This window comes from Saccopteryx leptura, chromosome 3 (genome assembly GCF_036850995.1).
Source record: "Saccopteryx leptura isolate mSacLep1 chromosome 3, mSacLep1_pri_phased_curated, whole genome shotgun sequence".
Taxonomy (NCBI): domain Eukaryota; kingdom Metazoa; phylum Chordata; class Mammalia; order Chiroptera; family Emballonuridae; genus Saccopteryx; species Saccopteryx leptura.
In genome coordinates, this window is record NC_089505.1 from 98,365,773 (window position 1) to 98,391,754 (window position 25,982).

The 25,982-nt window shown below is 51.4% G+C and overlaps 1 protein-coding gene across 3 annotated transcripts in view; it reads right to left on the reverse strand.

Annotated features, from left to right (window-relative positions):
* Positions 1-25,982, reverse strand: part of ECE1 (endothelin converting enzyme 1) — a 114,000-nt gene that overhangs the window by 87,518 nt on the left and 500 nt on the right. The gene's annotated exons all lie outside the window — the stretch shown is intronic.

The window sequence follows — 25,982 nt, forward strand, 5'->3', positions numbered from 1 at the left end:
TAATACAGTGGGTTTCAACATTTTTACACTTGGGACCCGTGAAAATAGAATTATTTCGGGGATCGCTAAGGCAGAAATCACCGTGAGCATAAGTGAATTCAACTAAGGTCACTGGATCTATAACCTTCATACAGTATCAGGTGGTTACCTCTTTCACAGACTGGCATGAAATTTTGGCAGACCGTCAGTTGAAAAGCATTGCTCTACCTGTGCTACCTGGCCAGGGCCCAACACCACTGATCTTGATTCTTTGTCTATTCACTCAGCACTATCTTCACAGGATCGTATCTCTAACAAACTGTAAGCAACTCACATTTGCTTTAAAATATTTTTTTTTGCAGCCTGACCAGGCGGTGGCACAGTGGATAGGGTGTCGGCCTGGGACACAGAGGACCCAGGTTCAAAACACCAAGGTCACCGGCTTGAACGCAGACTCATCAGGCTTGAGTGTGGGCTCACCAGCTTAACTGCGGGGTCACTGGCTTGAGTGTAGGATCACAGATATGACCCCTTGGTTGCTGGCTTGAGCCCAACGGTTCATGGCTTGAAGCCCAAGGTTGCTGGCTTGAGCCAAGGTCACTGGCTTGAGCAAGGGGTCACTGGCTTGGCTGGAGCCCCCTGGTCAAGGCACATATGAGAAAGCAATCAATGAACAACTAAGGTGTCGCAATGAAGAACGATGCTTCTCATCTCTCTCCCTTCCTGTCTGTCTCTCTCTCGCAGTAAAAGAAAAAAAAATGTTTTTGCAAGCGACACTATGATGCACCACTCAACACCAAGCCTAGTACAGGATATACAGAAGTTGCTTGACCAATAGACTACTCCTTGGCTTTGAGAACTCCTATTCACCATTCAGAACCCATATCAAATGTCATCTCCACCACGAACTCTTCCTCCATGTGCTAAGCTGCCCCATCTGCACATATCTCTAGTAGAATATGGCTCTAGTAGAATATTTCTCCCTACTCTGTAATTAATAACTACTAGCCAGGCACTCTGTTAAGATTATTACACTCAATTCTAAGTCTATCAATAATTCTGCAAAAGAGAGTCAATGTCCCCATTTAACAGATGGGGATGATAAGACTCAGAGAGGGTGAGAGACTTACCTAAAGTCACAGCTAATAAGTGGCATGCCTGGGATTTGAACCCAGGTTTGTTCATACCCCAAGCAAATGATTCTTCAGCTGGGTCAGGATGTCTCTTCCACTGACGGCATCTGAATCCTGAGCCTAGCACAGTCTGGGGCTGATCTGATTCCCTTACAGATCAGCCCCAGAAGTGAGATATCACTCATCTATAACCACATGTGGCATTCCAGGCCAAAGATAACCAAGTAGGTGGGCCAACCTGTCTACCAGTCTTTAGGACAATCTCAAAAGCCCTAGGCACTTGTATTTCAAACCTCTGTGAATCTGCTCCTTTCGGTCAACGTGGGCAACCTCAGAGAGGCCTGGGCTCAGGAAGGAGCATGGACTCTGGAGTCAGCTGACTTGGGTACTGGCTATGGGACTTTGGGAACATGACTTAACCTCTCCGAAGCCTTAGTTGGCTTAGCTGTGAAATGGGAAGAAGTTCCCTCATAGAGGACTGATTAAGATCTTGAATGTCAAGTGCTTTCCACAGTGCCCAACACTCGTCCAATCATTCAGCCTACAGATATTTGCTGTGCACCTACTATGTGCCCAACACTGTTTCTGGTGTTCACAGCAGCAAAGCAAGGAGAATACCATTTCTGTCCTTAAGAGGTTTTTAACTCTGAGCAGGAGCCCCTAAAATTGTTGGTTGATCCTCTCAGCAGTTTTATGATACAGTGTGCTTATCTGATTCTACTCTGTAACATAAATAACAGACATACGGCTTGGAAACTCTCCTGTGATCACCAGGAGCCATGGACAAGGAAGCCCCACAGCATTGTTTAAATAGTGAATGAGAAACAACCTAACTGGCTGTCTCTAGTAGTCTAGATAAACCATGGTAGTTCCATGTGGTGGAATACTACACAGCACTGAAAATGAACTAGATACAATTCAGACACAACATGAAGAGAGAAAAGCAAGCTACAAAGCCTCCTTACCCAATCACTTAGAGTTTAAAAACTCCTGAGCAATACAATGTATCATTTGGGAAGTCAGAAGAATCAGAATAAAAGTAGCACTCTGGGCCCTTGGCTCAGGGGTAAAGCCTCAGGCAGGTGTGTGGATGTCCTGGGTTCAATTCCTGGTCAGGACACACAGAAGTGCCCATCTGCTTCTCCACCTCTCTGCCTCTCATTTCTCTCTCTCTCTCTCTCTTTCTCTCTCTCTTCTCCTCCTATAGCCATGGCTCGATTGAAGAGAGTTGGCCCCAGGCACTGAGGATGGCTTCCTAGCCTCTACCTCAGGTGTTATGAAGAGCTCACTTGCTGAGCAATGGAGCAACGCCCCAGATGGACAGAGCAAGATCTAGTGGTCTTGCCTGGTGGATCTGGTCAGGGTGCATGCAGGAATCTGTCTCTGCCTCCTCTCCTCTCACTGAATAAAAAAAATAAAAGAATAAAAGTAGCAAGGCAGTTATTCAAGAAAGTAGTTTTTTCTAGAAAAGGAGGAGGTAGGGAATGGGATCAGGAAGGGACATGTGTGGGAAGTTCAACTGAATCTGGAAATGTTTTACTTTTTAAGCTGGACAGCTGGTTCACCCGTGTTTGTTTTTACTGAACTCTATGTTTTTTGTATGTCTGAAATATTCTGCCACACACCAAAAAAGGTGTGGGCTTTGAAGGCAGACAGACGGGTTTAAAACCAGACCCAGGCTTTGCTGCTGTGTGAGTTCAGTTTACTACTTTGTGAGGTGGGAATCACAGTACCCACCACTAGTTCCCAGGACTCTTCTGAGACTCCGACAAAAGTTATGTTTGAAAGAGCCTGGAGCCCAGGGAAGAGGGCCGGGCACATAGCAGGGCCTGGAGCCCAGGGAAGAGGGTCTGGCTCATGTGGGGGCGGACACGGTCAGGGGGCTGGTGCACAGCACCACTATTGTTCTTGCTGCTGTTGGGGGAATCTCCCAAATGGAACAGATGGAGGAAAGGGGACAGTCCACAGGCCTCAGACTAAGAGGGACAGGTTTATTCGGTCCAAGGCCAGGCTGGCCTTCAGTGAAACTAGTGATGCATCTGAGGTTCTGGGGATTGAGCAATCATGGTCCCTTGACTTGGATACATAACATCATGGGTGTGGGCTGGCTGGATTCCCTCCACCGCCCCCAGTCCTTCTCAGACTCCCTGCTGTGAGCTCGGTGTGGAAAGCTGGGTTCCCTCTCTGTCCAATTCACCGTGCCTCTCCTGAGACCCTGCTCCTCATTGTGAAGGTGGAGTCTTAGCCACCTTGTACCCAAAAAAATCTGCTGGAATGACTTTAGCAGGTCCCAGGCTTCAGCAGGTGTGGCTGGGAGTGTGGATCCCAGGTATCTGTCTTCTGGTTCAAATTCAGGCTGAGGGTGTGACCTCAGCATTGTCCTCTATGAAGGGGGGAATCATAGAGGCCACCACTACCTCTGGTGGTGAAGAAAGCCTGCAGACAACAGGGTCTGCAGGTCAACAGGGCAGGGGCATCAGATGGCACAGTCCAGGTGCCCAGGCACTGACTGTGTTATAGTTAAATCACTCCTCCCAGCTTTGGCACATCCCAAGTGGCAGTTCTGTTAGACTCAAGGATAACCCAGTGTGAGGGGCAATGTGTGGGGACAGAGCAGGGCACGGCCTGGGGCAGAAAGTGGCAGGAAGTGGGAGCAGGGGGCCCCTGCATGGGCTCTCAGCCACCCAAACCCAATGAAACCATCCTGCTGGCACAAGCATAGGAATTTCTCAGCGTTCCCGATGGCTCAAGGGCACTTCTAGGGCACAGCTCACAGAGGCCGGCAGCAGGGAGTGGGACTGGCTGTGACATTTGATTTCAGATCATGACGCATCTGGGGAACATATTTACTGCATCCCTGTCCTTTTCTAACCCTGACCCACCCCCATTAACAAAGGTCAGCCTGGACACTAGAGGTGTCCTTGGAGACCAGGGCTCCAATTCTACCTCAGCCACCTACTGTGAGTCTTTTGGGCAGACATTTCCCCTCTCTGGGCTTCAGTTTCTCCATTTGTATAATGGGTGGGATGTTATCTAAGGTCTTATTGATCTATGAGATCTACTACACAAGCCAGCAAAACTAGAGCCAGCCAGATTCCCTTCCCCACACGAGAAAGAGGCCAAATCCCTACGCTGGGTCAAACTGGGCCTCCTCAGCCTGGCCGGTCTGACACACGGTGACGTGCTAAAAAGTAAACCAGGGAGGTAACACAGAGCAAGACCTCCAGCTACCAGCAGGAGATAAAGTGGATTAGGGCCCAAACCGAGTTTGCATGGAGAGTGTGGCGTCAGCAGGGGCAGATGCAAAGGGAAACTGTCTAAGTTCACAAACCCATCCTCTTAGCAAATCAAATTCTGTGGGCTTTTGACAGAGCTGGCTCTGTATCGTCCCCAGGGTCCAGTTTCCTCATCAGCTAAGTAAAACTGATACAAGAGACCAAAAAGGTGTCTTTGTTGTAAAGAAGTGGTGAGATGTTGTACATACCTGACCTGGCATATACTAGGTGCTCAATAAAGGCTGGCTCCATGCCACCTCCCTGTCTGCCCATCAGGGAACCTCCAGCACCCAGCTGGCACCGGGAGGCCCCGGTTGTTGGTTCCCCAGCTTGCCTCAGCCCCCCACCAGGCTGACAAGCAGTCCGGATGTTTACACTGGCCAGTCAGGGCCCCTCCTGCCTGGTGCAGGCTGAATAAACACGCGCAGTAACTGCTCCTGCCTCTGGCTTGGCTTCCCGCAGACCACTCGCCTCCCAGCCGGTCTTCCACGGACACCCTCCACCCCACCCCAGATTCCATTTACAGATTCTCCTCACTATGATATTGGTGTTTACTGTGTCCAGCTGATACCTGGCAAGACACTCCAACCTAGTCCATGATGATCCCCAGAACAGCGGCAAAGTAAGAGAGCGCCAGGCTCTGGCAGTCAACACCTGTATGGGCTTGGACAGCTTCCAGCAGGCTCAGTTTCCCCATCCATAAAATGGGGATGGTAACAGCAAGGTTCTGAGAATTAAATGTGGTAATGTGATGAAGGCACTAAATGCCTGGCTCAGGAAAGGCACTGTGGAAATAGGCTCATAAAATTTTTTATTACTATCTTATGGGTAATTGAGGAGTTTGACCAACAAATCAGTGAATCCTGAGCACACCCTAAAAATAAATAATAAAAAATTCTCGGCCAGACTATGCCAAGCACTTTCCACATATTATTTCATCACTTCCACAAAGCAACCTCAGGAGATGTGATGTGTCATTATCCCTACTTTCACAGGTGGGGAACTGAGGTTCAGAAAGGTTGAGTCACTTACACGGGGTCACACAGGCCCTGTTAGGTGGAGGAAGCATGTACCTGACCCAGAGCCTGTGTTCAAACCTCCATGTCCCTGTAGGGGCCTCATCTGTCTCTTCCCTCCCAACCTACTTTCATTCTGGGAAGGCCTGCCGAGGTCCTGGCTTCCTCTAGGCCATGAGGGTACTGGGAGCTGCCAGCAGCCTGAGGCTCCCTGTGCGACCCATTGCCCGGGTGGTGATTTGACTGTCTGTGATGTTCCTTGCTTGCCCTGAGTCTGAGCCCATAGGATCCTGCTGTTCCCGGTTCAGAAAAGTGTTGACAGATCACCCACCCTGTGCCAGGCATCATGGGACATTTTCTTGTGTAGTCTTCATGACCACCCTGTGCTGGAGGAACTATTGTCCCCATTTTATAGAGGAAGAAACCGAGGTTCCAAGAGGTGAAGGCACTTGCCTCCCAAGGGTCCCAAAGCCAGTGAGTGACAGAGCTGGGGACGCAAACCCAGGTCACTGACTTGAAACCACATCCTGGCATTCACTAGGCTTCTCCTATCTCCCTGGGAAAGATAAGACATGACACAAACAACCTAACACAAACCAGAAATCAATAAGGGCCTTCAGGAAGGCCAGATAACAGGCTGGGACATTTACAGAGTGGGGCTTGGCCTTCTTAGGTAAGGCTATGAGTGAATAATGCAGGAGGAAACTCCCCATGGGGAGGAGCACATCCTGGGGGTGCCCAGCAGCCATGATAAGGAAGGTGGGGTTTGTTGGGGACCCAGGCCCAGGCAAGCAGGGCTGACCATAGGAAATACCCCTCCCTGTACAGCTGCGGCCAGTCAGTGCCTTCACAGGGAATCAACACTTAGTGAATTGTTTTTTATTTTAGAGAAGGAAAAACCAAGGCTCAGAGAGGGAAGGATGCTTCCTTAGGACCATACTGCTTGGAAGGGGCAGATCTGTCCGATTCCCAATTTCCAATGAAACAGAGTTGTGTCCCTGGCCACTTCTCACTGGTCTAGTCCTGCTTCCCCAATTCCTCTATCTGAGGCTCCCAGGATGGCTTCGCCAGGCTCCCTGACCGTTGCCCTTACATGGCTCACGCAGGCAGTTAGGACAACTGAGGTTGGCATTATATCCCCATTTCACAGATGAGAAAACTGAGGCTCAGAAAGAAGTCACAGCCTGACCAGGCGGTGGCGCAGTGGATAGAGCATCAGACTGGGATGTGGAGGACCCAGGTTTGAGACCCTGAGGTTGCCAGCTTGAGCGCAAGCTCATCTGGTTTGAGCAAGGCTCACCGGCTTGAGCCCAAGGTCGCTGGCTCGAGCAAGGGGTCACTCGGTCTGCTGTAGCCTCCCAGTCAAGGCACATATGAGAAATCAATCAATGAACAACTAAGGAACCGCAATGAAGAATTGATGTTTCTCATCTCTCTCCCTTCCTGTCTGTCTGTCCCTACCTGTCCCTCTCTCTGTCTCTCCCACAAGAAAAAAAGAAAGAAGTCACAGGGTAGCTTCCCAATGAGATGAACTGTGGACAGGAGGTGTGTGGATGAAACCAGGAGACTTAACACTGCACCTGTGTCCAGAATGCTGTTCTCCTCTCTACAGATTGGGGACAGGTCAGCGCTGCCCACCTGTGACCTCCTAGCAGATGCTTCCCTTCCTATGACTGTGGGCATCCTGTGGGGAATTTGGTTCCCTTCGTCCAGCAGAAGCCAAGGGCGTCTGGGTGCATAGTTGCCGTGGAAACACCTCAGAGGATGCTCTGAGGGTAGGAGACCAGTCAGTCTTTCTCACCTGGCTGGTGCAAAAGCACTCACCTCTGACCAGGTCAGATCCTCCTACTACAGGCACAGGTGACATCAGGACCCTTGCCTGTATGGCATTTGTCACTGCTGCAATTTCATGCTTGCCTGAGATGATCTGACAAAGAGTTTTCTTCGCCTTCACACTCTCCTCACATTGGTTAATACGTATTTTTCAGCCACTTACTATGCGCCAGGCACTGTCCAAAGTACTGCATGGACGGAGGATAACAAGCCACATATGGTCTCTACTCTCACGGAACACATTCTAATGGCAGGAAACAGACAGGGCGGGCACAGCATATGCAAAGGGGTCGACATAGAGAGAAGAGACAGCTGCACGGGGGAACTACAGTTGTTTGGCTGAAGCAGAGTGGACAGGGTGGGGAAGGCCAGAGGTGAGGTGGGACAAACAAACAAGGACTGGATTGTGAAATGCCCTAGCACTCCTACAGAGGAGTCTGACTGCTCCCAGGGTAACGGGGAGCTACAGGAGGGTTTTAAGCAGGGCAGTGACAGGGCTAAACATAAATTCAGAATGACGGCTGAGGCTGCAGTGCAGGGGAAAGGCTGGGGGGGGGGGGAGAGAAAGAAAGAGGCTTCGCCTTAATCCAGCAGAGAGGGTGTTCCGACAACTGAGGCCAGTGAGAGTAAGGAGTGGAAAGAAGTAGGAGCGAAGGCAGAATTTTCTTTTCTTTTCTTTTCTTTTCTTTTCTTTTTTTTTAGCAAGAGGGACAGAGACAGAGAGAGACAGGAAGGGAGAGAGATGAGAAGCATCAATTCTTTGTTGCAGCACTTTAGTTGTTCAGTGATTTCTCATATGTGCCTTGACTAGAGGGTTTCAACTGAGTGACTGACCCCTTGCTCAAGTCAGTGACCTTGGGCTCAAGCCAGCAACTTTGGGCTTCAAGCCAGCGACCATGGGGTCATATCTACGATCCTAAGCTCAAGCCAGCATCCTCACGCTCAAGCTGGTGAGCCCATACTCAAGCTGGCAACCTCAGGGTCTTGAACCTGGGTCCTCTGCATCCCAGGCTAACACTCTATCCACTGTGCCACCATCTTGTCAAGCCAGAGGCAGAATATTGATAGAACTTAGTCAAGAAGGTGTCTGGGTGCTGCAGAGGGAGGTAAGAACAGTAGGCAAAGTGCAGGTCTGGGAGGGAGAAGGGCAGGTGCAGAGACGGCCTCTACCAGAGAAGGGCAGCATCCGTGAGAGAGGGGGCAGGCAGAGGGAAAGGCAGTGGCCTTGGGGACCACGCCATGCAGCTGAGAGAGGAAGGCATCACATACAGGCCACAGGACAAACCCACACTGGAGGACACTCTACAAAAGGCCTGCCCTGAGAAACTCACAGACCAGCGGCGGCTAGGGAGACATGGTGAGCAAACGCAGTGTCCTAGATGGGACTGCGGGACAGAAGGACATCATCAGTGCAAACACTGGGGAAATGGGAGGAGAGTGTGGAGTTTAACTGTCAGGTACCAATGTTGGCTTCTTAGTTTTGACACATGTACCACAGTCGTGTAAGATGTCCCTGTTGGAGGAACTGGAACAGGGGTATACAAAAACTTTCTATCATCTTTGCCACTTTTCTGTAAACGTAAAATTATTCCAAAATTAAATGCTTATTAAGAAAAAATGGTTGTAGTATTCCTGGCCCCAGGATGGACTCTCCTGAGAAAAAGAACTGGGGAGGGGGTGGCCCGAAGGGGAGGGGCCGGGCCAAAGGGAGCTGTGCTTGGTCTGCAAGCCGGTGGAACTGTGTGTGTCTGCTGAAACCATACACGTCTGCTGAAACCTCTGACGGGCTCGGGAGGGAGAGCAGCCCCTGGGGCGATGAGGTTGGGATCCTTTCCAAAACCAAGGCTCCTCACAATTTCCCAAAGGGTCCCAGAGAGTGATCCAGTACACAGGGGCATCTGGGGACATAGCTAAAAGCCTTCACTGAAGCATCAATTATTTTCACCTCAAAAAGTCATGCCAATTCTGCCTTCTGCACCAAAACAGTACTTTTAATTTTTCAATTCCCACTGCATTCCCCAGGGCAATCTCATGAACTAGTATGAAACGCCCAGATATAAAAATTAAGCATGAAACCTCAAGAGTGGACAAGCTGACCTTGAGAGTGGGGAGGAGAAAGGACTGAACCTTCCCGAATCACAGCTGAAGAGAAGGAGAAGAGAGGGGACCCAAAATACAGCTGGTCCCTATATCCGCCGGGCCCTGTGCCAGGTGCTCCCTTCATTCAGTCATTCTTTTTTCACTTACTCATTCTTTTTACAGATATTTACGTGCCTACTATGTGCCAGCACTGTTCTAGGTGGAAATATTAGGGAACAAGTCAGGCAGAAATCCTCATACGTCAGAGGAAGAAGACAGAGTAAGTCAAACAATCAAGTAAAAGGGGAGTATGTGCTAAGGAGCAACATCGGCAGGGAGGGGGGACCGAAAGTGGGAGGGGCAATTTGGAGCAATTTTCCAGAGGGCAGCCAAGAAGCCTCTCTGAGGAGGTGACACCTGAGTCAAGACTCAAAGGAGACGGAGGCTGCTGTGCGGACAGTTCCTCATTCATTTTTCAGAGCTGGGGGGGGGGGGGGGGGTATTCGCCCTGTCTCACAGATGAGGAAGTGAGTCTCAGAGAGGTGAAATGGTTTACTTAAGGCCACCTGGAAAATAACCGGAGAAACTGGAGGAGAGTGTACGACTGGACCCAGGCCATCGGTTCACTCTAGGGCAGGTGTTTAGGAGCACCCCCCCTACACACATACACTCCTGTCCCCAGGCCCTGGCAGACATCACTAATTGATCAAATGCAGCACATCTCTCTTCCTGGCTGAAGCCAGGTCATCAGAATAGCCAATCGACAGGGTTGGCACAAGCGTCCCGGAGGTGGTTGAAAAGACCACAGGGCACTTAGCAGAGGAGAGCTGGGATGGGCACATCTTCCAGGTTATGAGGAACACTTTGCTACCCCCCACACCTTCTTTAGTTGACCGGGTTTAAGAGCTATCAAGGGGTAAAATGGACCCTCATGCCCCACTGAGAGCACTGGGTGGGCAGAGGAAGAGAGCGGGCTGGTCCAGGGGACAGACCTTCCACCTGATCAGACCAGCACAGCTCTGTCCAGGGTGACCCTAATGGCTGTCAGAGCTGCGGTTAGTGACTTAACTGGGTCTGACGGCCCCATTCAGCAGTTGCCCTGGGGTCCCTCCCTCCACGGCCAGAGTGCGCTTCCTAGCTGCAAAACAAGTTTGGAGGGACCAGGAGGGGTTACCCCACCCCCACTCCTTTCTCCCTTCCTTCCACAGAAAGAGAAACATTCAGGGTTGAAGAAATGACTCATTTTCCCCAGAGAGGGCGGAGCTGGGCTGAGTCAGGAAGGAGGAGCCTGCGGGTCACCGCTCTGCCTGCCTCCGCTGGCTGAGATGGCTCTGGGTCCCCGGAAGGCAGGGGACACAGGGAAGCTGAGGAGGCAGAGACCGAGTGGCTAGCGGAGTGCGCCTGTCTCTCGTCACCCAACTTCGCGCCTGTCACTGGGTGTCACCCAGTGCTGCTCAAAGGGAACCTGATGGAAAAGAAAAATTCCTCTGGACTTCCCTGATGACCTTTGTTGCTGACTCACTGCCACCTGGGGACAGCAAGAACACTCACAAATCACCACAGGAGGAACAGAAGTGTCTTTAACGGAGGGATCTGAGATCGCTGGCAGAAATGCTCACTTGCATTTTGTTCCGGGTCTTGTTCTTTAAAGAAATGCACTGCACAACGGATAGGGCACAGAACTGGTTGTAATGTGCAGTCTTCTATATTACATTTGATTTCTTCACTAGCTGGCATTTACGCGTAGCGATGTGTCCCTAGTAACAGTATGACAATAAACTGACTCCCGGACTACCCACCCGGCATAGGAGAGCCTCTTGTCCTAGCCCTGTGAAGGTGCATCCTCTCTCCACTCATCTGCTGGGCATCTGCTGAGGGCAGGTATGCCAGGAGAACCAGGGTCTGCCCCCAAGGACCTCCCCTCCAGGACAGGGAAGTGATGGACACAAGTGAGTACCCAGAGGACAGAATAGTGCCGGATCCTCATCTAGCTCGAAACTTGCTTTCAGCTGCCTGAGCCCTCCCGACAGGGTGCCACCTGCTCCCGTCCCCCAGATGGGGTTCCAGAACCACCTTCTTCTCATCCTCCTTTGCTGGCCTCCTCTCTCTTCGCTGATGAAAGACAGCCCTTCGGAGCCACAAGCGTACCAGCCTGCAGCCCTGCAGTCGGACACCCCACAGGATCCCCCAAAACCAGGAACTCTGAAGTTGGCCCGAATTCTGGCTCAAAGCCATGTGGCCTTGGCCGAGGCACCTTGGCTCAGCAAGCTTCAGCTTCCTCATCTGTTAAATGAGGACACAGCGGAACACATCTCTTTGGAGGTGACTAATGAAATGAGTCAATGCACAGGTTGTTCCCTCCCTTGTGGTTCCTACCTCCATGGAGCAGACAGGTAAGAGAGCATGAGGACAGGCGTTATGAAGAGCTATACAAGGACACAGGGTCCTGGGACCGTCCTGTCATCAGCCAGAGGCTCAAGGAGGTCCTGGCTTCTCTGAGAAGCTGTTAGTGGCTCTCTCACCAGCCCGTCTGGTTTCCAACCTGATGTCCACTTCCCACCACTGCAATGATTTCCATACCTGAGCTCCCTACTCTGACTTGTCCCAAACATGCCCCACCCTGACCCAAGCGGATATCAGAACCAGGGGGTCGGGCCGGGAGCAGTGTTTCTCCTGCCCCTCCTCAGCCCTCACCTCTCACCCACCCAATGCTCTCCGCCAATGACAGCTGCGTCCCAGGCTCCGCCGCGTACAACATGCAGCTCCCTGAGCAAAAACACCCAAGCCGGGGGCAGCGGGACGCGCAGGAGGTTGCCTTGAAGCCAGGGAGAGCGGCGGGAGGAAGAGAAAACATGTCTCACGTGCCTAGCCTGAGTCAGGTAAACAGGGCTCAGTTCGGGGGGGGGGGGGGGGGGTGGCATGGAACCTCAGGAGACTGTGGTGTGTGTGTGTGTGTGTGTGTGTGTGTGTTGTGGGAGCATGTGGTCTCCCGGAGAACGAGGGACCTAGTCCCCAAGTCAGGCCAGGGTCCCAGGGTCAAAGGCAATTCCCCGGGAGAAGGGTCCTGAAGGGACAGCAGGCTCTGAAGCCTAGTGAGAAAAAGGGGGACTGAACCCCAAAGAGAAAAATGTGGGACCAGATACAGAGAAGAGGTTGGCTCCCGGTAGAGGATGGCTTAGCCCAGGGTGGGAGGTGGGGAGAGGTCTGCCGAACTACAAGTCCATTTAATTGAACGTGTCAGAGGTCTCGCTTGCCAGACAGGGCCACTGGGGGAAGGAAAAGGAAATCTTAGATGGCAGCCAACAGTTTCCAGTTCAGGAGGCAGGGCCCAGGCTCTGGCCCTCTGTCCCATTCCTCTCCAATCCTCAGACCACTCCCCACCCCTGCGCAGTGAGGGGCGGTTTGTACACAGAGGCCCAGCCCCCAGCCCCAGCTCCGCTTCTACGGACTCCTTCAAAGCCCGAGGAGGCCCTCGGAGGCCCAGAGGTCACAGGGAAAGAATCTGGAGGTCAGAGGCAGCCCCCCTTGTTACCCTGCCTGTAAGGTCTCCCTTTCTCAGAAGCCCCCAGACCCTATGTGTGTGTGTAGGGGGTGGGTGAGGAGTGGGGAGCCAGGAGGCACGGGGAGGGGGTGCAGCCACCAGGAGGCCTGGAAGAAGGACTCTACAAAAGCACTTACCAGGAATGTGGGCCTGGAGTCAGAGATTTGCTCGAAGGCTCTGGGATGGGAGTCCCTGCCACTGAAGAGCTGTGTGATCCCGGCCCACGTCAGCTCACCCACCTTTCTGGGCTCTGTTCTCACCCATCAAAGCAATGGGCTGGCTCCTCTGGCCCATCCCAATCAGCATTCCCTCTCAATTTTACCCTCAGTATGTTCGCCTGTTTCCTCTAGCCACTAGCTGCCACGCCCACTCTCGCCCCCTCCCCAAGCTCATATCCATTCAGCAGCCAGAGTGGGTTTATTAAAAGGCAAGTCAGATCCTGTCATTTTCCCTGCCGGCACCCCTTCTAGGGCTGAGCGAACCCTCCACCCTGCCAGCTATACATGTCTGCCTTTTCTTCTTTTGCAGGCTTAAATGGGGACTTCTGGTGCAGAAGTTTATTGATTTGAAAACACACACACACACACACACACACACACACACACACACACACAGGCTTTCCACTGCTCTTAGGATAAAGTTCAAATCTCTCACCCGGTCTACATGGCCCCATTGTACCCAGTTCTTTTTTTTTTTTTTTTTTGGTATTTTTCTGAAGCTGGAAACGGGGAGAGACAGTCAGACAGACTCCCACATGCGCCCGACCAGGATCGACACTCTGCCCACCAGGGGGCGATGCTCTGCCCCTCTGGGGCGTCGCTCTGTTGTGACCAGAGCCACTCCAGCGCCTGGGGCAGAGGCCAAGAAGCCATCCCCAGCGCCCCGGCCATCTTTGCTCCAATGGAGCCTTGGCTGCGGGAGGGGAAGAGAGAGACAGAGAGGAAGGAGAGGGGGAGGGGTGGAGAAGCAGATGGGCGCTTCTCCTGTGTGCCCTGGCCGGGAATCAAACCCGGGACCCCTGCACGCCAGGCCGACGCTCTACCACTGAGAAAACCGGCCAGGGCCCATTGTACCCAATTCTTGATGACCCCTCAGCCTCACCTTGGCTCACTCCCACCTTTGCTTTCTGCTCCAGCCACACAGAACATGCTATAGGTCAACCACCCCAGGGCCTTTGCACATGCTACTCCCTGGGCCTAGACCCTTATCCTCTCTTTTTACCTGCTTACCATTTACCCCCTTCTTGGTATAAATCCCTAATTACCCCAAATTCATCTAAGTCCATCCTTGCCTGGTGCTGGGAATACAGAAAAGGTAGGGGCCCTGTTCCAGCAGAAGTCTACCCAGTAGTAAAATCTAGTATGAGGCAGTTACTATATGGTAGATATGGATTCCTGCACTTTACAAGAATTATATAGCTTGTTTAAACCACTGAGTTTGAGACTACTATTATTCCCATTTTAGTTATGCAGAAACAGAGAATTCAGGAATTTGTCTGAGGTTGCTCAAGTAAATGGCAGAGCTGGGATTCAAACCAAGGCAGGCTGACCCCACAGCTCAAGCTCGTGATCTATGTCAGTGCACGGAGACAAGACAGAGTGGGAAAGTTCATCCGAGGTGACCTGCGCTCTGACAGGAAGGTGGTCTGGGGTCGGGGAGTGGAGAGGGGACTGGGAATGCATGCTGGGTGAGCAAGGGGTGGTCAGAAAAGTTGCTGAGAACAGCTTTGGAGAGAGGAAAAGGCCTAACGGGTTTGGGACACAGGTCAATGTTGTTATTAGTGACACCCACGTCTTTGGGTGGAGAATTGAATATATACCATACATGCTCAGAGAAGCACTCCCATTTAAAGCCTGCCACCACCCTGGGAGCAGGCTGTTATCCCCACCTCACAGATGGGCAACCCACAGAGAAAATGTTACCTGCCTTTACAACATTTAAGTGGCGGGTCCAGGGTTCAAGTTCAAGTTGATCCCACAACCCCTGCTCTTAACACCTAGGCAACACGGCGCAAACAGGAGTGAGTTAGTGTGTGCTAAGGGCCTGCTATGGAATGTGGGGAGCCACCCAGCTTTCCATCCTAGGCCTGCATTTAGTGCCTGTCTGCCCCATTCAACCCACCTAAGTCTTGTGTGTTGTGTGCACACACCCACGCCCACGTGTAAGCAGCAGTAAGGCGAGCCGACAAAGAGAATTTTCTCACCTCCCTAACTGCATTCACCGGAACTAGAAAACCACTTGAGTGAGGATTAGAACACAGGCATTCTTTGCAAGACAGCTGTGCAGTCTCGGGCAAGTCTCTTTGTTTTCCTCAACACTTGTGTCCCCACAAGGAAGTTGGTCTCAGTGATGACGTCTAAGTCCCACCTCCACCCACATCGGTGGCTCTGTGAACTTCCTTGCCCTCTCCTTCTCTCCGCCCACTAAGTGGGTGCTAAGTAACCACCCACTTGAACTCGGGGGCACAGAGAGATGAAGTACCGCCTTCTTGTGGCTGCCTCGTGCCCCAGATCAGCCCAGACACCCAGAAACCACAAAGCCACAGGATTCCCAGAAGCCAGCAGTAGCAGCAGCAGCCCAGAGGGCAGAGGGGCCGGGCATCCCCTTGTGGCCATCACTTCCTCTGCCCTCACTTCTCAGCAGGGTGTGCAGAAGTCGGGGAGGCAGGCTTTGACTCTGTGCCCTTCTGGCCCCATTTCTCTGGGTTGCAGGGCCTGGTTGTGGAAATGTGGTCATTCTGAGAGAATCCCGAGCTCCCCCTGCACGCCTGAGTTCAAGTGGAAGTTCTGAGACAAATCTGCCTGGCTCGAAAGGCAATCTGTGCCCACCGTGCTCTGCCGCCAGAACGCCCGGCAGCGTCTGCGCTGCCCTGTCCTCTCTTCCACCCTCTGAAGTAGCTGCTAAAATCTCAGGCCCTGGAGAAACACCGGTCTCCCTGCTCTCAGGACACGTGAATGTACTGAGCCCACTCACCCGGCTCCTGCCTCCCCGCCTCACTCCTGCCCCCACATTAGTCCTCCACACAGCAGCCAGGCCCTCCTAAAACTAACCACACCCAGTCATTCCCCTACTCAGAGCCCTGCAGGGCCTTCCCATCGCTCTTAGAATGAAATGCCAACATCAGCCATGCCTGATAAGGTCCTGTATGGCCTGGTCCCTCCATGCCCACCTCTTCCCACTCCCTTCCCCCTGCTCCCTTTGCTCAGCCACATCGGCCTCCTTGCCACCCGTAGCATGCCAAATCCCTCATCACTGTCTCAGGCCCTTTGCATTGCTGTTCTTCTGCTTAGAACTCTCCTCCCCCACATCTTTGCTCCACTGCCACCACTTCAGCCTTCAGTCTCAGCTCAGCTATCACCTCCTTCTTTGTCCACCCTCTAGGCAGCCCCGTCCCCAACCCCACAGCTGCCCTACAACCCATCACTTCTATTTTCTTTCTTCTCTCTGAAAGCACCCTGTTGGCTGGCTTGCCTGTGCAGTCTGTGGCTTCCTCCCCTAGAATATAGCTCCAAGAGCGGAGGTTTTGCTGCCTCATCAACTCCAGTCCCCACAATGAGGCTGAATCTCATTTCCTCCTTACGACCCTGCAGATGAGGATGCTGGAACTCAGTGAAGAGAAGTGAGGCGCCCAAGGTCACAGAGACAGGAACTGGCAGAATTTACACCAGATCTACCTGGTGTCAAGGCCAGCTCTGTGAGGCCTCTTCCGTAGGTGGGGTCCCCCAGCCAGCCATGCTGGGGGCTCTCACCTGGGAGAACTGATTCACAACGAGGCTCTTAGGAAGGGTTCCAAGAATGAAGAGCCTACCCACTTTCTAAAATGGTCCTTCCTAGGACATACGGGACAGCTGGGGCTCTCCAGTGGGACAGGTGCCACTCTGGGGGGGGGGGCGGACAGAGCAAGCAACTCTCAAATGAGGGGAGAGCATCAGAAACCATCAACCTACCCAATGTTTGGCAGGAGGGGAAACTGAGGACCAGGGAGGGGATGGACTTGCCAAAGATCAAACAACCAATCAGTGGTCACACAGCCTCATGGCCTGGCATCTCCAGGGCCAGGACCTCCTTCTGGTCTTGAGAGATGCCAGGAGTGACCCAAAGCCCAGGGTCTAGACAGAGGGCCTGCCCAGAGCTGGCCCAAAAGAGTGGATCTGAAGCATTAAGACAAAGAAAGGACTCAGATTCCTTCCTTCTTTCAAAAACATTCATCATCAGCCTAACCTGTGGTGGCGTGGTGGATAAAGCATTGACTTGAAACGCTGAGGTTGCCGGTTCAAAGCCCTGGGCTTGCCTGGTCAAGGCACAAACAACAAGCAACCAATGAACAACTAAAGTGAAGCAACTATGACTTGATACTTCTTGTTCTCTCCCCTCCTCTCTCTGTAAAATCAATAAATAAAATTAAAATAAACAAAACAAACAAACAAACAAAAACATTCATCAAGGGCTTCCTTTAGCCTTGGACAACTGGGCAAAGAGCTGCACAACATACCCTGAAAATGGAGCACCCTCTCAACCAGGTGGCAGTTTCTATGAAAGTTAAACACTCGTGACCTCAGACCCAGCTCTACTCCTAGGTACCTTTCCAAGAGAAATGGGTGCTCAGGTCCAGAAAGACACGCAAGAGTGTCACAGCAGCCAAAATGGAATCCACTCAAATGCCACCCATGGATATTGACTTATACATCTATCCAGTGGGATACAAGGCAGCCTAAGAAAGAAGCAGATACTGGTCCAGGCAACAACATGGATGAACTAAAAAATATTTAGGCCCTTGCCGGTTGGCTCAGCAGTAGAGCGTCAGCCCAGCGTGTGGAATTCCCAGGTTCGATTCCTGGTTAGGACACACAGGAGAAGCACCCATCTGTTTCTCCATCCTTCCCCCTCTCCTGCACCCATCTGTTTCTCCATCCTTCCCCCTCTCCTTTCTCTCTATCACTCTTTTCCCCTCCTGCAGCTAAGGCTCCATTGGAGCTAAGTTGGCCTGGGTGCTGAGGATGGCTCCATGGCCTCCGCTTCAGGCACTAGAATGGCTCCAGTTGCAACAGAGCAACACCCCAGATGGGCAGAGCACTGCCCCCTGGTGGGCATGCCGGGTGGATCCAGGTCGGGCACATGCAGGAGTCTGTCTCTCTGCCTCCCCGCTTCTCACCTCAGAAAAATACATAAACAAACAAACAAACAAATAAATAAATAATATTTAGTGTCAACTGAAGCTAAAGAAAACCAATTGATTGAAGCTAAAGAAACCCAGACCAGGAGTACAAGAATTCATGCAGATCGTGCCTGGCCTGTGGTGGCACAGTAGAAAAAGTGTCAACCTGGCAAGCTGAGGTTGCCGGTTCAAAACCCCATGCTTGCCTGACCAGGCGGTGGCGCAGTGGATAGAGCGTCGGACTGGGATGCGGAAGGACCCAGGTTCAAGACCCTGAGGTCATCAGCTTGAGCATAGGCTCATCTGGCTTGAGCAAAAAGCTCACCAGCTTGGACCCAAGGTCGCTGGCTTGAGCAAGGGGTTACTCGGTCTGCTGAAGGCCCATGGCCAAGGCACATATGAGAAAGCAATCAATGAACAACTAAGGTATCACAATGAAAAACTGATGATTGATGCTTCTCATCTCTCTCCGCTCCTGTCTGTCTGTCCCTATCTATCTCTCTCTCTGACTTTGTAGAAAATTAAAAAAAAAACAAAACAAAAAAACCCCATGCTTGCCTGGTCAAAGTACATATGGGAGTTGATGTTTCCTGCTCCTCCCCCCCTTCTCTCTCTCTTTTTCTCTCTCCTTTCTTCTTCTTCTAAAATGAATAAATAAAATCTTTTTTAAAAAAGGAATTTATGCAGATCAAGATCAAAACCAGGCCAGATGAGAGTGACAGAAAGCAGGTCAGTGGCCGCCTGGAAGGGGGATTCATGGCGGGCACTCGGAAACTCTGGGGAAGTAATGTTCTATTTTTTGATCGAGACGGTGGTTCACACAGGTGTGTATATCTGTAAAAATCAAGCTGTACAAGATATGTATGTCTTAAGTAAGTCAATTACACCACAATTTCTAAACACGTACAGTCCTGCTCTCAAGAAGTACAGAGAGTAGCAGAAGCAGGCCTGGCATGTGGTGCTTACTGCCATGCTAATGAGAGAGGCTGAGACCCACGGAGCCCCCGATGTGTGCCTGGAGGGAGCAGGCCTTCTGAAACTGCGTCTGCTTAAACTCTTCCAACCACTGTAAGAAACAGGCTCCAAAACCTCCGCATTAGACATGAGTAAAACCAAGCACAGAGCGGTGGTAATCTACTTATCCAAAGTGACAGAGCAAACCATGAAGAAGCTGGGTCTGAACCCGGGCCCACTGGTCTCTGAGGCCCACTTCTGCTACATGGGCAGCCCATCACCCTGCCTTCCCCTTTACCATACCTATAGGTTGCCAGTCCCCACCTCACGCCCCCTTCTCTGCCAGCTGGAGGAAACAGCTCATGTACTGGACTTGGAGCTTCTGCGAAAGCTGCTTAGGAAATGCATCCTTCCTCTCCTCTCCGCCTCCTCCACCCTCCCTCACCCCTCTCGCTGCCACACATCTCTGAGGTCATTTCTGCCTGGACTTGTGCCCAGGAAGAAGGAACCCCAGAAGCTGGGCAGCAGCTGTGTGTGTGTGTGTGTGTGTGTGTCTGTGAATGCTCACATGAGCATGCGCACACAAGTGTGTTGACCAAGGGGCTTTCTCAAACCCCAGGCTCCCTCAGCCCAGCCTGTTGGTCCTCAATACCAAGAGGATTTGAGGTTACAGTCCCCACCCTTGGCTCCAGTTCCCAAGTGATGCAATCCAGTGTCCGAATTCAGGGAAACATAAAATGTTTATTTGGAATAACCACCGCCACCATTTATTCAGTTCTTAACCTGTGCCAAGAACTCTACCAAGAGTTATCTTATGAATCCTCACCAATGACCCTCCAAAATAGGTACCATGAGGATCTTGAGGAAGAAACCACAGTTCCACAGTGAGGAAGTGGTACAGGTGGGATTCAAATCCAGGTCTGGCCAAGTTCCAGTCCGCGCTCTGAGCCAGAGAATGATGTTTGTGATCCCACATGCCACTGCAGAAAAGGCCCCTTAAGCGAATCTGTTCTAGATGTGTCATTTTACAGATGAGAAAACTGAGGCTCAGGAAGGGAGCGCTTCTTGCTCGGGGCCACATGAAACGTTCATGGCAGGGCTTGGGCTGGAAGCCAGTTCTTCACCCTCGGCCTTGCTTTCAATGACCAGATCAGAGTACCAGAGCAGGCCACGTGCACCTGGATGAGCAGCTCGTGGGAGGCAGGCAGGCAGAGAGGCGAGGCTCTGGTTCCAGGCAGAAGTAAATATTGACATGTCGGTGTTTACACTGTAACCCTACTCCTCCTGGCTGTCACCCCACACCCGCCCTCCAGCCTTCCTCTCCCATGAAGCAAGGAGCACAGGGAGAACAGGATGGGGGAGAGAAGGCTTCCAGGCCAGGGGCTACTCCTCATACTTGCAGGGGCATGTGTTCAGGAAGTCTGGCACATCTTCACTGAGGGGGCCACTGGCCACTTGGGCGGGGGCCTCTGGGCACTGCCAGGTGCTAAGGAGATCCGGGTCTGGGCTGGGAGTCCCAGGCATGGGTTTAAGTCTTAATTCTGCCACTATCTAGCAGTGGGACCCAAGAACAGCTAGTAAACAGAAAGAAAAGGACTTTGCTGTCAAGTGCTATGTAAAGGTGAAAGACAAAAAGAAAAAATCAGTATTTCAGCCTGGCCAATGTCCACCCCAATCATCAAGCAAGGCCTTTGGCCAGTACCTAACAGATTCATCCCTGTCCCCAGGGGCCTTACGCAGGAAGGCAGAGTTTCTGCTAAATTGAGTGGCAGCTTGGGACTGAAGCCAGAATCTTAAGAAATCAGGGAGCCACTGCCTATGTCCAGTCCCTAATTCCCTACGTGATCTTTGAGACTTGGCTTTTATAATGATAGTGGTGATAAACCCACTTCCTGGGATTGGTGTGAAGATCAAACAGGTTACATTTAAGTGTCAGAAACCTGCTGGATGCTCTATCACCCCTCAGTCTTCCCATCTGTAAAATGGGGGATTTGAATTAGATGGTCATAAATCCCCTTTAACACAAGCACTCTGTTTTTAAGATTTAGCAGCCAGGCCTACCTCCCTGTCTCTGGATCCTGAAGTTAAATTCTCCCTCAGATGATTTCCTGAATGTTCTCCAGAAACTTGCTCCTTTGTTTACATGTCCCCCTCAGAAACCCCAGGATGGATATTTAAGCCACCTCTGCCCTCAGGGCCCCCAGAAAAGGCAGAACCCCCAGGCTCTTGATCAGGCGTCCCCAAACTACAGCCGCCGCATGCAGCCCCCTGAGGCCATTTATCCAGCTCCCCACCGCACTTCCGGAAGGGCCACCTCTTTCATTGGTGGTCAGTGAGAGGAGCACTGTATGTGGCGGCCCTCCAACGGTCTGAGGGACAGTGAACTGGCCCTCTGTGTAAAAAGTTTGGGGACCCCTGCTCTAGATAGTGGGGTTCAATCAGCATTATTTATTAAACTGTGCCTCTCAGACTATAACTCTTTAAAGGACAGAAGAATATCTCTTTATTTTAATCTCTCCAAAGCTTGGCTCCTAGGAAGCATTCTGTTCCACTAACCCAGTGGTAGTCAAGCTGGTCCCTACCGCCCACTAGTGGGTGTTCCAGCTTTCATGGTGGCCGGTAGCAGAGCAACCAAAGTATAAATACAAAGATAGATTGAACTATAGTAAGTTGTTTTATAAAAATTTATTCTACCAAACTTAGCAAAAATTCGACATAAAGTACTTGGTAAGTAATTATTATATGCTTTAACTTGCTGTAACTCTGCTTTATAAATTTTATAAAGTAAAGTTACTTCCCTACTTTATAAATCACCATTACTGTGGAACCAGTAGGCGGTTAGAAAATTTTACTACTAACAGAGATACAAAAGTGGGCGGTAGGTATAAAAAGGTTGACTACTCCTGCACTAACTGAAGCTCAAATGCCATCTCTTCTGGGAAGCCTTCCCGGATACATAGCCACTGTGACTCTGGAGCTGCAGCCTCAGGCTAGAACTTATCATTTCCTACCTTGTTCAGAGGCCTTTGGGAACTTGGCTTTTCTTCTCTACCCAACTGGAGTGCCTTGAGGATTATGAAAGGATGTGGAGAAGAAAGTCAGTGTCCACAGGAAGAGGGGCATTGTGGGGCCTCCAGGGTCACGACCTCCTTCTCTCTTTACTGCCCACTCTGGGTGCATGATGGGGGTGTGGTGTGGGTTGGAACGGGCAGTCACTGGAGAGGGCAGGCCACCATCGCCTCTGCCAGGACCACTCCAGCAGTCTCCCAGCTGGTTTCTCAGCCTCCAGCATCACCACCCCCACCCCAGTTCTCCACAGAGTAGCCTGGGGGACCCTCTCAAAATGCCAATCTGCCACATCACTCCCTTCACTCTGAACTCCTGAGTGACTTTTACTGCTCTTAGGATGGAGCCCCAAATCTTTAAGACCCTTCCTGCATGCTCCTGCCCCTGGCCACCTCCCAAGCATTGTCTTCAGAGCCTCCAGATGAATTAATTCTCGAACGCACAGTATTTTGTCCCGTCTTGCTCATAACTGCTCCTTCTGCCTGGAATGTTCTTCCTGGTCCTATTCGGTCTTGAGGCCACAGCTGTAAGGTCATGTCCTCAGGAAGCCTCTGCTGGTCCCCAGGCCAGGTTCCCCTATCTGCTCTATAGCACCCTGCACATCTCCTTGGTAACAGTAATTGCACTTGTAATTTCCTGTTCCATCTCTGCCTGTCCGCCAGACTGTGGAGGAGAGACCTGTTGGTCTCATTCACACTGACCACAGCCCCAAAGCCTTATATTGTGCCATGCAGACTTGTGTGGCAAATGAATGAGTGAATGAATGAATGAATGAATGGTGAATGAATGGAGCACTCTCACTATAGCAGGGGTGCTTACCTAGTTAACCAAAAGAAAAGATTTGAGAGGAAACACAAAAAGTCAACAGTTGCTGATGATTTCTCCTTCACTGTAGACATCAAAGTGTGGACATTAGCTAAGTAGGTTCTTGGCTAATGTCTGAAACTTTCTGCCAAACCTACCCTATAGCCTTCAAATCCTGTTCCTCCCTTGATAGGGCCTGGTCTCTCCAATTCTTCTGGGGAAACAATGTATTTATCTTTAACAAAAGTGGACGATATGCCTGTTTACCAAAAATCGTAGCAATGCAGGGAAACATGAGTCACTCAGTTACCAGCACAGACCTGGCTGACCAAGGAAAGGTACTCCTGTACACTGAACCCCCTACAGACTGGTATGAGGCTGGCCTCACATCTTCAAATAGTTAACACTTTCCCTCAAGTTCTTAATAGTCTGTGTTGCTACATTGTATCCTTATGAAAACCCGCCCTGGTAGGAGAGGAAGTAGGTGGTATATCCCCTATTCAAGCCTAGATGCTGGACCCTATTTTACTCCACTTAGAGTAAAGATGATTCCCAACCCTCAGCCATGGCTTTAAGCACAGTCCTTAGCTTGGAATATGAAGGAATATTCTCAAGGTGCCACAACAGCAAACTAGGAACACTGGGTTGTACCTCTTACTCTCTGCCCGGTAACCCTCCAGCCATCCAGGAGGTTTGTAGCTGCTCTGGCATTATCGTGCTGTGTGATCCTGGCAAATTCCCTCACCTCTCTGCGCCTGCCGCTAGGTGGGATAAAACCTGCTCAGAACCGCATCCCAAGCCTGCACTGAGGGGTGGGGTGGAGGGGTTCTACTTGAGGCCTATGAGAACAGTGCTGACTACCTGCCAAGGGGTTAGAGACCTGGGTGGGGAGCTGGGGACTGTCAGGAGAGATTCAGCCAGGACAACAGGAAATAGCGCACATACACTCTCCAAACAAGTCCTGTTAGGAACCCAGGGGCCAGGGGAAACTTGGCCACACTGGAAGGGAGGGAATGCTGGATTTGTTTAAATCCCATGGAACAGGAGATCCAAGGAATAAACATTTTAGCAGCCCTGAGTCACCCCCACCTCAGGAATGAGCACAGGGACCAGTGTTTAAGGGAAACCAAAATTGACAGTGGGGGGGGGGGTCTGACGTCAGCCTCCACCCCACCAACCCACATATCAACAATGCATAGTGCAGCTCCAACTCAGCCAGCCTAAGCTTTTGACTATGTGGGCCCATCAATGTCCCTTGCCCACTTTCTCTCCTCTTCCCTGGCTCTTTCATGCCCAGGGGCCGCATAAGCCCCATTCTGGACTTTCCAGAAGTATTTCCTGTACTCTCACACCTCTGGTCCTCTGTTCACATAGGTCTTCCTACCTCAATGCCCTTTCCAATTCAGATGCCACCTGCTCAGTGAAGCTCTCTCATTCTGTAGACAGGAGAGATCCCTGGCCTGGCATGCCATCTCTACTCTCCCAAACATATCTCACCTAGCCTGAGGGTCCATGCACATATTTAAGGACTGGCAGAAGCTTCCTTATCACTATGTTTATGACAATTTTTCCCTCCCTAGCATAGGCTTGGCATATCGTATGTGGTAAGTATCCCATAAACCTTTGCTGAATGAATGACAAATGAATAATTCTGTATCACTGTCTGCTTCTTCTCCCACAAGATGATAAATTTCCATCCTTCTTCCAGATTAACAAATAGGTTAGATATCAGGCAGAACCTCTCAATTTGAGTTTAATGCTGCACAGAAAGGAAACTAGGCTGTGTTTGAGCAAAGCACTCTCACTGGGTTATTTCACCGAATCCCCTCACCATCCCTGTGGGATAAGACTTATCTCATTTTACAGATAACGAAATGGATACTCAGAGGTGAGAATGCAACTTGACTAAAGTCTCTGGGGAAATGGAGGAGATGGAATTTGAACCCGAATCTGTTTGATGTCAAAGCCTAGGGTCTTCCTGATAGGCTGGGAGGAGTCTCAGGTTGTTAGGCTCTGGAAAGTGTCACCAAGGCAAGGTGAACTCTGGGGGGGGGGGGGGGGGGGGAGGGGGTTAAGGAAGAAAAAGTTTTCTTTCTGAGTAACAGGTCAGGTTGGGTTTGGAGGCAGAGTGGATAATATGACCTGAAAGTCTCACCCCTTTTATTGTCCATGGGTCAAGAGCCAGTTCATAGGGAGTGAGCTCTCTGCCACCAAACCTGACCAAGAAGAGCATTCCAGGGGAGAGGTTCCTAACCAATGAGGTCGGTTGGGTCCAAGATGATTTCTAAGTACCTTTGGGAGTGGAGTCAAGCCATAATTTCATTATTACTGACTCTGCAAAGGCAAGTCCTGATGGAGGGGATGTTGTAAGGGGACCCAGCTCAGGGTAGAGCAACAGTTGACCCTGAAGAGTCACTGGGGGATTCTTCGTATCCACAGGGGGGTCCCCTCCTGCCCCCACCTGGGCCCCTTGGCAGCATTGTCACAGAGAAGTGGTGGCCGTGTCTCTAGGACTGGAGGCCACCATCACTGGCATACGCCCTATTCAGGCCCTGTATAGTGACTTGTACCCACTTCACAGGGCACAGAACCAGACTAGGAGTGAATCAGAGGGGCCTGTCCACAGGGAAAGAATCCTGAGAAGTAGGTAGGTGGCCTTCGCCCCCATGACGGAGAGCCAATTATCAGGCCAAGAGGGGTGGCTGAAATGTCTTGGCGTCCCTTCTAGCGACAAGCCCCTTTCCTAAAACAGCCCCAACAAGGCCAGCATGGACCAAATGGGTTTCTCCCCTGGGGCTTCAGAACCGCCTCGCCCCCATGAAATCTCTCTCCTCAACTCCCTTCTCCTTGATGCCATTGGACCTGCCTCTAAGGACCCATTACTGGGAAATGCTGGGGAGACCAGATTGCTGGGCGCAGGGTTCCCAAGTGTCCACGGGTCTCTGATAGCAAGCAACCTGGCTGCCCAGCCGCCACTCTCCACCTCCTTAAGCCACATTAGGATCGGCAGTCCCAAACTGTCCCGACCTACCTAGCCCTCTAAACGCGCTTGGCGCGGCCACGCACAATGGCCCAAGCCAAGCCTCAACCCCAGACCGAGCCGAAGTCCCGGGACACTCAAGTACAACTGGATCCAGCCGTTTCGGA